The sequence below is a fragment of the Triticum aestivum genome, chromosome 3D, assembly GCF_018294505.1.
Source record: "Triticum aestivum cultivar Chinese Spring chromosome 3D, IWGSC CS RefSeq v2.1, whole genome shotgun sequence".
Classification (NCBI taxonomy): domain Eukaryota; kingdom Viridiplantae; phylum Streptophyta; class Magnoliopsida; order Poales; family Poaceae; genus Triticum; species Triticum aestivum.
In genome coordinates, this window is record NC_057802.1 from 607911899 (window position 1) to 607924288 (window position 12390).

Sequence of the window (12390 nt, forward strand, 5' to 3'; positions counted from 1 at the left end):
CCATTGTCATTCCGTATTGCTCGTCCACCTTTACCCCACCTCCTGTTAGCTTGAACCATTTGCACCGGAACAAAGGGACCTTAAAGGAGGGTCCATAGTCAAGTTCCCATATCTCCTCTATGTAACCATAATATGTGACCTTTCGCCCATTCTCGGTTGCTGCATCAAAGCGGACACCACTGTTTTGGTTGGTGCTCTTTTTATCTTGGGCGATGGTGTAAAATGTATTCCCATTTATCTCGTACCCTTGGAAAATCGTTATAGTCAAAGATGGTTTCTTGGCCAACATGTACAGCTGATCTCCAACATCATTGTCATTCATTAAATGTTTTCGCAACCAACTGCCGAAAGTCTCCATGTGGGCCTTTCTAATCCAGGATTCAGGCTTCCCCGGGTTGTCCGAGCGTAAAATATTCTTGTGTTGCTCGAAGTACGGAGCCACAAAGCTGGAATTTTGCAGAACTGTGTGGTGTGCTTCAGTCATAGAATGACCATCCATACATATCGTGGATTTCCTTCCGATCTTGCCTTTTCCACTTAGTCTCCCCTCGTGCCGCGATTGAGGAATACCAATCGGCTTAAGGTCAGGAACATAGTCAATACAGAACTCAATTACCTCCTCATTTCCATAGCCCTTGACGATGCTTCCTTCTGGCCTAGCACGGTTACGAACATATTTCTTTAATACTCCCATGAACCTCTCAAAGGGGAACATATCGTGTAGAAATACAGGACCGAGAATGGAAATCTCTTCGACTAGGTGGAGCAGGAGGTGCGTCATAATATCGAAGAAGGATGGTGGGAACACCAACTCGAAACTGACAAGGCATTGGACCACATCGTTCTGTAACCGTGGTAGATCTTCTGGATTGATTACCTTCTGAGAGATTGCATTGAGGAATGCACATAGCTTCACAATGGCTACTCGAACATTTTCCGGTAGAAGCCCCCTCAAAGAAATCGGAAGCAATAGCGTCATAATCACGTGGCAGTCGTGAGACTTCAGGTTTTGGAACTTTTTCTCCGCCATGTTTATTATTCCCTTTATATTCGACGAGAAGGCAGACGGGACCTTCATACTGCTCAGGCATTCAAAAAAAATGACCTTCTCTTCTTTGGTAAGAGCGTAGCTGGCACGACCTTGAAACCATTCCGGATGCCGGTCATCTGGGTCTTTCAAAAGTTGCTGGTCCTGCCGTGCTTCCTTTGTATCATTTGTCTTCCCATACACGCCCAAGAAGGTTAGCAGGTTCACGCAAATATTCTTCGTAACATGCATCACGTCGATTACAGAGCGGACATCTAGGACTTTCCAATATTCTAGCTCCCAAAATATAGATTTCTTCTTCCACATGGGTGCGTGCCCGTCAACTCCCCGCGGAACTGATTGTCCGCCAGGACCCTTTCCAAAGATGACTTTCAAATCCTTGACCATATCAAATATCTGAGCACCAGTACGTTCCGCAGGCTTCGGCCGGTGATCTGCCTTGCCGTTGAAATGCTTGCCTTTCTTTCTTACGTTATGATTTCGGGGAAGAAATCGACGATGACCCAGGTACACGTTCTTCTTACAATTAACCAAACGTACACTTTCAGTCTCATGTAAGCAGTGTGTGCATGCATTGTATCCCTTATTTGTCTGTCCCGAAAGGTTACTGAGAGCAGGCCAATCGTTGATGGTTACAAAAAGCAACGCTCGTAGGTCAAATTCCTCTCCTTTGTGCTCATCCCAGACACGTACACCAGGTCTGGCCCACAACTGTAAAAGTTCATCAACTAATGGCCTTAGGTACACATCGATGTCATTCCCGGGTTGCTTTGGACCTTGGATGAGCACTGACATCATAATGAACTTCCGCTTCATGCACAACCAAGGAGGAAGGTTGTAGATGCTTAGAGTCACGGGCCAGGTGCTATGGCTGGAGCTCTGCTCGCCAAAAGGATTCATGCCATCAGTACTTAGACCAAATCTTATGTTCCTTGTGTCAGCTGCAAAATCTTTGAACACTCTGTCGATCTTTCTCCATTGCGTTCCATCAGCGGGGTGTCTCAACTCCCCGTCGGACTTACGGTCCTCTTTGTGCCATCGCAACGACTTGGCATGCTTTTTGTTCATGAACAGACGTTTCAACCGTGGTATTATAGGAGCATACCACATCACCTTGGCGGGAACCCTCTTCCTGGGTTTCTCGCCCTCAACATCGTCACCAGGGTCATCGCCTCTGATCTTATAACGCAATGCAGTGCATACAGGGCATTCATTCAAATTCTCGTATTCACCGCGGTAGAGGATGCAGTCGTTAATGCATGCATGTATCTTCAGAACCTCTAAACCTAGAGGGCAGACAACCTTCTTTGCTTCCTACGTACTGGCGGGCAACTCGTTATTCTTCGGAAACATATTCTTCAACATTTTCAGCAAATTTTCAAATGATGAGTCACCTACACCTTCCTGTGCCTTCCATTTTAGCAAATCCAGTGTGCAGCCCAGCTTTTTCAGACTATTATCGCATCCTGGATACAACGACTTTTTGTGATCCTCTAACATGCGATCCAAATTCTCCCTATCCTTGTCAGTTTCGCAGCGTCTCCGTGCATCAGCAATGGTCCGACCAAGATCATCAGCGGGCTCATCATGTGCCTCTTCTTCACCTTCACCTAACCCTTCCCCACCTTCAGCATCATCCTCCATGAAAGTATCACCGAAATGATCATGATAGTTGTCATCGATATCATCCCCTTCTTCATCTTCTTCCATTCTAACCCCTCTTTCTCCATGCTTGGTCCAACAATTATAGCTTCGCATGAAACCGTGCCGAAGCAGGTGCATGTGAACGTCTCTTGAGGAGGAGTAACCCTTCTGATTCTTACAGACAACACATGGACAGATAATAAAACCTTGCTGCTTGTTCGCATTTGCCACTACGAGGAAATCTTTCAAACCCGTAGTGAACTAGCCGGAGAGTTGGGGACCGTACATCCATTGCCGATTCATCTGCATTATTATTATATAAAGTATATAATTAACCATCATGCATTTGTTAAACTAACTAGCTAGAAATAATACAAATTAAAAAATGAACTATACACATGCATATTTTATCAATGACACATGAAAGGTTCAAGTTGCTAACCGCGATCGCGGAGGAAAAATAAATGAGAAAGCTCAAGTGTGGCTCGGACACTTCATATCATGTTTGTTTCAGGCTCTCGGGCATTTCATCGAACACCTTGTGTGCATAGGAGGAACCAAAAGCAAACCCACTACCCCCTTCTGAAAATTGTGAAGTGAGCTGAGTGAAGTGAAGTGAGCTGAGTCCTATATATAGGGATGGGCCTTTAGTCCCGGTTGGCCTGGCCAACCGCGACTAAAGGCCTTCGGGGACCTTTAGTCCCGGTTGGCCAGGCCAACCGGGACTAAAGCCCCTCCCGTCCGCCAGCTGGATGGGCCTTTAGTCCCGGTTGGCCAGGCCAACCGAGACTAAAGCCCCTCCCGTCCGCCAGCTGTCAACCCAGCGCGCTGGGCCCAGATAGTTGGTCGTGGGTCTCCTCCCGAACCGCGACTAAAGGCCCCTTTTGTCGCGGTTCGATTGTTTTGGGGACTAATGGGGGGCGTATGGAAGCCTCTTTTTCTACTAGTGAGACCCCATGGCTCTGGTACGCCAGGACAACGAGAGGGAGAGCGACATGCACTTGGAGCTACTACTGCGCCACCCGCGCTTGGCAAGCTATGATGGCGCACCGAGGTGCCTACGTTGGCCACGTGGCGCGGAATGCGCCCGATAGGGAGGCGGCAGCCGGCATTGCTGACCTAAGGGTCGTGGCAACAACTGGCGCGGCGAACAACAGCAATGACGACAACAACGACCCCGAAGGCGTCGCACAGCTCCACCGGGACACCCTGCTAGCCATCGGTCTCTCCCTAAGGGCCGAGCAATTCGACGAGCACCTCCATTTGGGTAGTATCTACCCTTGAGAGCTCCAGCACAAAAGCTTTGCGGATTTTCCAAAAGTCTCCATGCTTGCTTCACTAGCATAACATCATTGAAGACCTCGAGATCACAAAATCCGAGCCCTCCCTTTGACTTTGCGATGGCCATCTTATCCCAAGACTGCCAACGCATGCCTCTTTTATCAAGTGATCCAGCTCACAAGTATTTGGACATATTTGTCGTAGCTTCTTGCACTAGTAGAAAAAGGGTCTTATGTTCAACACTTTAGTCCCGATTTGTAATAGAACCGGCACTAATGTGACCATTAGTGCCGGTTGCAACGGCTAGGTGGGCGGCTCTCATTAGTACCGGTTCGTGGCGAACCTTTAGTACCGGTTCGTGGCACGAACCGGTACAAAAGAGGTGGTGGCAGGCTTGTGTCAGGCTGCGGCCCCACCGTGACCTATAGTACCGGTTCATGCCACGAACCGGGACTACAAGTTCACCTTTAGTTCCGGTTCTTGTAACCAACCGGGACTAGAGATATCACTATAAATAGTGCTTCTTCCAGCCCGAGCCGAAGCCCTCTGTTTTTCCCCTCCTCTCTGTGTTTCTTCCCCTCTTGCTCGAGCTCCCACCTTCATTTTTGCCAAAATTTTCCAACATTTGAAGGCACCCCATCCATCAAGTGATCCCAAAAGTTAGCAACTCTGTCCTTTCATCTCTCATTGCTACATTAGCTCTTGCAATGCTCTATAAGTATAGTGATTTGTGGGTTTTTAGTTTGGGAGGAATTAATTGTAGTTTATTTGATTTATATGCAATTTGAGATCAAAATAACTCTTTGTTTGCATATGTAGGTGTGGTTTACTTAGTGCCTTCCCGTCTCCATCCTAACCACCGTCGATCGCCCGCACCGTCCCATCGCCGGCACCACCTTGTGGTGAGCCTCTTGTTGTTATCTTTATAATATAAGAAAAATCATGTTTGTGTTATTTAGATATATAGTTACTTGTATAATTATCTTACCCGTACTTTGTTTGTTATACATAGTGCCATGGTTTTGATACCCGTCCCCATCGGCCCTCGTCTGGGTTATGATTCGGATGTGGTATATTCTCTTTTATAACTATTTGTTGCATTTCGTGTTTATGACAAATTATGCCCATCAACTTGACATAGATATTTTTATCTAGGAGGTATGTGAACCGGAAATTCCATCCGACCCTATTGTCGAGAGGTTAAATTTAGTTGAAAAAGAAAACGAGTATTTGAAAGAAAAATTGAAAAGAATTGAGGGGGAGAAGATGGAATTGGAGTTGCATGTTGCCGATGTCGTCGATGATCAAAAGATCAAGATGGAGAAAATGCGCTTGAAGATTAGAAAGATTAGAAAATATGCCATCGATAGTGAGGCTTGTTATCATTATGTTGTTGGATCAATTGTTACCTTAGTTGCGATCTTGATTGCATTTGTTGTTGCATTTAAATGCTTTAGCTAGAGAGTTATTTGTATGTTGTTTTATGAGAATAAGTGTTGTATGAACTTTATGTACGAACTTTATGTATGAACTTGTATTAATTTGGTCTATTCGGTGTTGTGTAAATGAAGATGAGCCGGCAATGGATGTACGATGACCGATGCTCTCCCCAGTTCATTAATGGCGTGCATACTTTTCTGCTTGCGGCTGAGGCAAACAAGCCGGCGGATGGTTTTATGCCTTGTCCATGTGCTAACTGTAAGAATGATCTGAATTACTCTAAGTCAAGAACCATTCACGTCCACCTGTTTGAGTCCAGTTTCATTCCCCACTATAATTTTTGGACCAAGCACGGAGAAAGAGGGGTTATGATGGAAGACAATGAAGAAGAAGAGGACGATGACAGCTATCCTGACCATGGGTTCCCTTAATACGATGGTACAACAATGGGGGAAGAAGGTGAGCCGGCAATGCGGGAAGAAGCTGAAGAAGAGGCATCAAATGAGCCCGCTGATGATCTAGGTCGGGCCATTGCCGATGCAAAGAGAAACTGCGCAAGTGAAAAGGAGAAGAAAAAGTTGCAGCGCATGTTAGAGGATCACAAGATATTGTTGTACCCGAATTGCAAAGCTGACAAGAAAAAGCTGGGCACCACACTGGAATTGCTGCAATGGAAGGCAGAGAATGGTGTACCTGACAAGGGGTTTGGAAAGTTGCTGATAATGTTAAAGAAGATGCTTCCAAAGGACAACGAATTTCCCGAGAGTACGTACGAAGCAAAGAAGGCTGTCTGCCCTCTAGGATTAGAGGTGCAGAAGATACATGCATGCCCTAATGACTGCATCCTCTACCGTGGTGAGTACGAGGATTTGAACGCGTACCCGGTATGTGGTGCATTGCGCTATAAGATCAACCGCGATGACCCTGGCGATGTCGAGGGCGAGCGCCCCAGGAAGAAGATTCCTGCCAAGGTGATGTGGTATGCTCCTATAATACCACGGTTGAAACGTTTGTTCCAAACCAAAGAGCATGCCAAGTCAATGCGATAGCACAGAGAAGACCATAAGAAAGACGGGAAGTTGAGAGTACCCGCTGACGGGTCACAGTGGAGAAAAATTGAGAGAAAGTACTGGGAGGACTTTGCAGGTGACGCAAGGAACGTATGGTTTGGTCTAAGGGCAGATGGCATTAATACTTTTGGGGAGCAGAGCAGCAACCATAACACCTGGCCTGTGACTCTATGTATGTATAACCTGCCTCCTTGGTTATGCATGAAGCGGAAGTTCTTTATGATGCTAGTGCTCATCCAAGGCCCTAAGCAACCCGGCAACGACATTGATGTGTACCTAAGGCCATTAGTTGAAGAACTCTTATAGCTGTGGAATGAAAAAGGTGTGCGTGCGTGGGATGAGCACAAACAGGAAGAATTTCACCTACATGCGTTGCTGTTTGTGACCATCAATGATTGGCCTGCTCTCAGTAACCTTTCAGGACAGACAAACAAGGGATACTGCGCATGCACGCACTGTTTGGATGATACCGACAGTATATATTTGGATAATTGTAACAAGAATGTGTACCTAGGACATCGTCGATTTCTTCCAAGCAGACATCCCGTAAGAAAGAAAGGCAAGCATTTCAAAGGTGAGGCAGATCACCGGACAAAGCCTCGCCACCGTACCGGTGATGATATACATGATATGGTCAAGGATTTGAAGGTAATCTTTGGAAAGGGTCCTGGCGGACAATCTGTTCGGAAAGACACTGACGGACGCACACCCATGTGGAAGAAGAAATCTATATTTTGGGACCTGCCCTATTAGAAAGACCTAGAGGTCCGCTCTGCAATCGGCGTGATGCACGTGACGAAGAATCTTTGCGTGACCCTGCTTGGCTTCTTGGGCGTGTATGGGAAGACAAAAAATACACCGAAGGCACGGGAGGACCAGCAACGTATGCACGGAAAGGATGGCATACATCAGGGTCATGCCAGCTACGCTCTTACCAAAGAAGAGAAGGAAATCTTCTTTGAATGCCTGCTCAATATGAAGGTACCGTCTGGCTTCTCGTCGAATATAAAGGGAATGATAAATATGGCAGAGAAAAAGTTTCAGAACCTAAAGTCTCATGACTGCCACGTGATTATGACGCAGCTGCTTCCGGTTGCATTGAGGGGGCTTCTACCGGAAAATGTTTGATTAGCCATTGTGAAGTTGCGTGCATTCCTTAATGCAATCTCTCAGAAGGTAATCGATCCAGAAATCATACCAAGGTTGAAGAATGATTTGGTGCAATGTCTTGTCAGTTTGGAGTAGGTGTTCCCACCATCCTTCTTCAATATCATGACACACGTCCAAGTTCACCTATGCGAAGAGATTGCCGTTCTGGGTCCTGTATTTCTATACAATATGTTCCCCTTTGAGAGGTTCATGGGAGTCTTGAAGAAATTGAAGGAAATATGCACTAGAGGCAATAATAAAGTATTATTTATTTCCTTATATCATGATAAAAGTTTATTATTCATGCTAGAATTGTATTAACCGGAAACATAATACATGTGTGAATACATAGACAAACAGAGTGTCACTAGTATGCCTCTACTTGACTAGCTCGTTAATTAAATATGGTTATGTTTCCTAGCCATAGACATAAGTTGTCATTTGATTAACGAAATCACCTCATTAGGAGAATGACGTGATTGACTTGACCCATTCCGTTAGCTTAGCACTCGATCGTTTAGTATGTTGCTATTGCTTTCTTCATGACTTATACATGTTCCTATGACTATGAGATTATGCAACTCCCGTTTACCGGAGGAACACTTTGTGTGCTACCAAACGTCACAACGTAACTGGGTGATTATAAAGGTGCTCTACAGGTGTCTCCAAAGGTACTTGTTGGGTTGGCGTATTTCGAGATTAGGATTTGTCACTCCGATTGTCGGAGAGGTATCTCTGGGCCCACTCGGTAATGCACATCACTATAAGCCTTGCAAGCAATGTGACTAATGAGTTAGTTACGGGATGATGTATTATGGAACGAGTAAAGAGACTTGTCGGTAACGAGATTGAACTAGGTATCGAGATACCGACGATCGAATATCGGGCAAGTAACATACCGATGACAAAGGGAACAACGTATGTTGTTATGCGGTCTGACCGATAAAGATCTTCATAGAATATGTGGGAGCCAATATGGGCATCCAGGTCCCGCTATTGGTTATTGACCGGAGACGTGTCTCGGTCATGTCTACATAGTTCTCGAACCCGTAGGGTCCGCACGCTTAACGTTACGATGACAGTTTTATTGAGTTTTGATGTACCGAAGGAGTTCGGAGTCCCGGATGAGATCGGGGATATGATGAGGAGTCCCGAAATGGTCGAGACGTAAAGATCGATATATTGGACGACTATATTCGGACTTCGGAAAGGTTCCGAGTGATTCGGGTATTTTTCGGAGTACCGGAGAGTTACGGGAATTCGTATTGGGCCTTAATGGGCCATACGGGAAAGGAGAGAAAGGCCTCAAAAGGTGGCCGCACCCCTCCCCATGGTCTGGTCCGAATTGGACTAGGGAAGGGGGGCGCACCCTTCCTTCTTTCTCCTTCCCCCTTCCCTTCTCCTACTCCCACAAGGAAAGGAGGAGTCCTACTCCCGATGGGAGTAGGACTCCCCCCTATGGCGCGCCTCACCCCTTGGCCGGCTGCCTCCCCCTTGCTCCTTTATATACGGGGGCAGGGGGGCACCCCAGAGACACAACAATTGATCCTTGAGATCTGTTAGCCGTGTGCGGTGCCCCCCTCCACCAGATTACACCTCGATAATACCGTCGCGGAGCTTAGGCGAAGCCCTGCGTCGGTGGAACATCATCATCGTCACCACGCCGTCGTGCTGACGAACTCTCCCTCAACACTCGGCTGGATCGGAGTTCGAGGGACGTCATCAAGCTGAACGTGTGTAGAACTTCGGAGGTGCCGTGCGTTCGGTACTTGATCGGTCGGATCGTGAAGACGTACGACTACATCAACCGCGTTGTGATAACGCTTTCGCTGTCGGTCTACGAGGGTACGTGGACAACACTCTCCCCTCTCGTTGCTATGCATCACCATGATCTTGCGTGTGCGTAGGAATTTTTTTGAAATTACTACGTTCCCCAACAGAAATATGTTCATAACCGTGCTAGGCCAGAAGGAAGCATCTCCAAGGGCCATGAAAATAAGGAGGTCATTGAGTTTCGTGTTGACTTTATTCCTGACCTTAAGCTAATTGGTGTTCCTAAATCGCGGCATAAGGGCGGACTGGGTGGAAATGGCACGCTAGGACCGGATCAAATAATATGTATGGATGTGCATTCTCTCACTGAAGCACACTACACAGTTCTACAAAATTCCGCCTTGGTGGCTTCGTATATGGAGGAACACAAGAATATTCTAAGCTCCAAATACCCGGAGCAGAATGAAGACTGGATTACACGTGAACAAACGAGGACTTTCGCCTGTTGGTTGCAGACACGTGTCATGCATGACGCCGATATTGAAGATGACCTATACTTTTTGTCCCAGTTACCATCTTCGAATATAATGACTTTAAAAGGGTACGAGATAAATGGGAATACATTTTACACGATCGCCCATGATAAAAAGAGCACCAACCAAAACAGTGGTGTCCGCTTTGATGCAGCAACCAGTAACGGAAATGACACATATTATGGTTACATAGAGGAGATATGGGAACTTGACTATGGACCTGATTTGAAGGTCCCTTTGTTTCGGTGCAAATGGGTCAATATGACAGGAGGCGGCGTAAAGGAAGACCCGCAGTACGGAATAACAACAGTGGATCTCAACAATCTTGCATACACAGACGAACCATTCGTCCTAGCCAATGATGTGGCACAGGTTTTCTATGTGAAGGACATGTCTACCAAGCCGAGAAAAAGAAAAGATGAGGAAGCGAATACATCATACGATGAGTCAAAGCGCCGCATAGTTCTTTCAGGGAAAAGAAACATCATGGGAGTCGATGACAAGACAGACATGTCAGAAGATTATGAAAAGTTTGATGAAATTGCTCCCATCAGAGTGAATATTGACCCGAGCATTGATGACCCACAAGTATAGGGGATCTATCGTAGTCCTTTCGATGAGTAAGAGTGTCGAACCCAACGAGGAGCAGAAGGAAATGATAAGCGGTTTTCAGTAAGGTTTTCTCTGCAAGCACTGAAATTGTAGGTAATATATAGTTTTGTGATAAGATAAATTGTAACGAGTAACAAGTAATGAAAGTAAATAAAGTGCAGGAAGGTGGCCCAATCCTTTATGTAGCAAAGGATCAGCCTGGACAATTTCTTATAATGAGAAAGGAGCTCCCGAGGACACATGGGAATTATCGTCAAGCTAGTTTCATCACACTCATATGATTCGCGTTCGGTACTTTGATAATTTGATATGTGGGTGGACCGGTGCTTGGGTACTGCCCTTTCTTGGACAAGCATACCACTTATGATTAACCCCTATTGCAAGCATCCGCAACTACAAAAGAAGTATTAAGGTAAACCTGACCATAGCATTAAACTAGTGGATCCAAATCAGCCCCTTACGAAGCAACACATAAACTAGGGTTTAAGCTTCTGTCACTCTAGCAACCCATCATCTACTTATTACTTCCCAATGCCTTCCTCTAGGCCCAAATAATGGTGAAGTGTCATGTAGTCGACGTTCACATAACACCACTAGAGGAGAGACAACATACATCTCATCAAAATATCGAACGAATACCAAATTCACATGACTACTAATAGCAAGACTTCACCCATGTCCTCGGGAACAAACGTAACTACTCACAAAGCATATTCATGTTCATGATCAGAGGAGTATTAATATGCATTAAGGATCTGAACATATGATCTTCCACCAAATAAACCAACTAGCATCAACTACAAGGAGTAATCAACACTACTAGCAACCCACAGGTACCAATTTGTGGTTTTGATACAAGATTGGATACAAGAGATGAACTAGGGTTTTGAGAGGAGATGGTGCTGGTGAAGATGTTGATGGAGATTGACCCCCTCCCGATGAGAGGATCGTTGGTGATGACGATGATGATGATTTCCCCCTCCTAGAGGGAAGTTTCCCCGGTAGAACAGCTATGCCGGAGCTCTAGATTGGTTCCGCCAAGGTTCTGCATCGTGGCGGCGGAGTTTCGTCCCATAAGCTTGCCCACGATTTTTTTCCAGGGTAAAAGCCTTCATATAGCAAAAGATGGACACCGGAGGGCCACCAGGGGGCCCAGGAGACAGGGGCGCGCCCCCACCCTCCTGGCCAGGGTGTGGGCCCCCTCAGGTGTTTCTTTCGCTCAGTAATTCTTATAAATTCCAAAAATAAGTTTCGTGGAGTTTCAGGACTTTTGGAGCTGTGCAGAATAGGTTTCCAATATTTGCTCCTTTTCCAGCCAAAATTCCAGCTGCCGGCATTCCCTCTCTTCATGGTAAACCTTGTAAAATAAGAGAGAATAGCCATAAGTTTTGATATATAATGTGTAATAACAGCCCATAATGCAATAAATATTGATATAAAGCATGATGCAAAATGGACGTATCAACTCCCCCAAGCTTAGACCTCGCTTGTCCTCAAGCGGAAGCCGATATCGAAAAATATGTCCACATGTTTAGAGATAGAGGTGTCGATAAAAATAAAATACGGACATGAGGGCATCATGTTCATTCTTATAACAGCAACATAAATAGATTTCATCATGTAATTTCTTATGTTCAAGTAATGATCAATTCACAATGTCAAGTATGGTTCAGAAACTTCATTGGGAACTAACAAACTATAATCTCAGTCATTGAAGCAATTGCAATTTATCATAACATCAGAAAGAGTCAAGAATAGAGCTTTTCAGCAAGTCCACATACTCAACTATCATGTAGTCTTCTACGATTGCTAACACTCCCGCAATACTTGTGGTTATGGA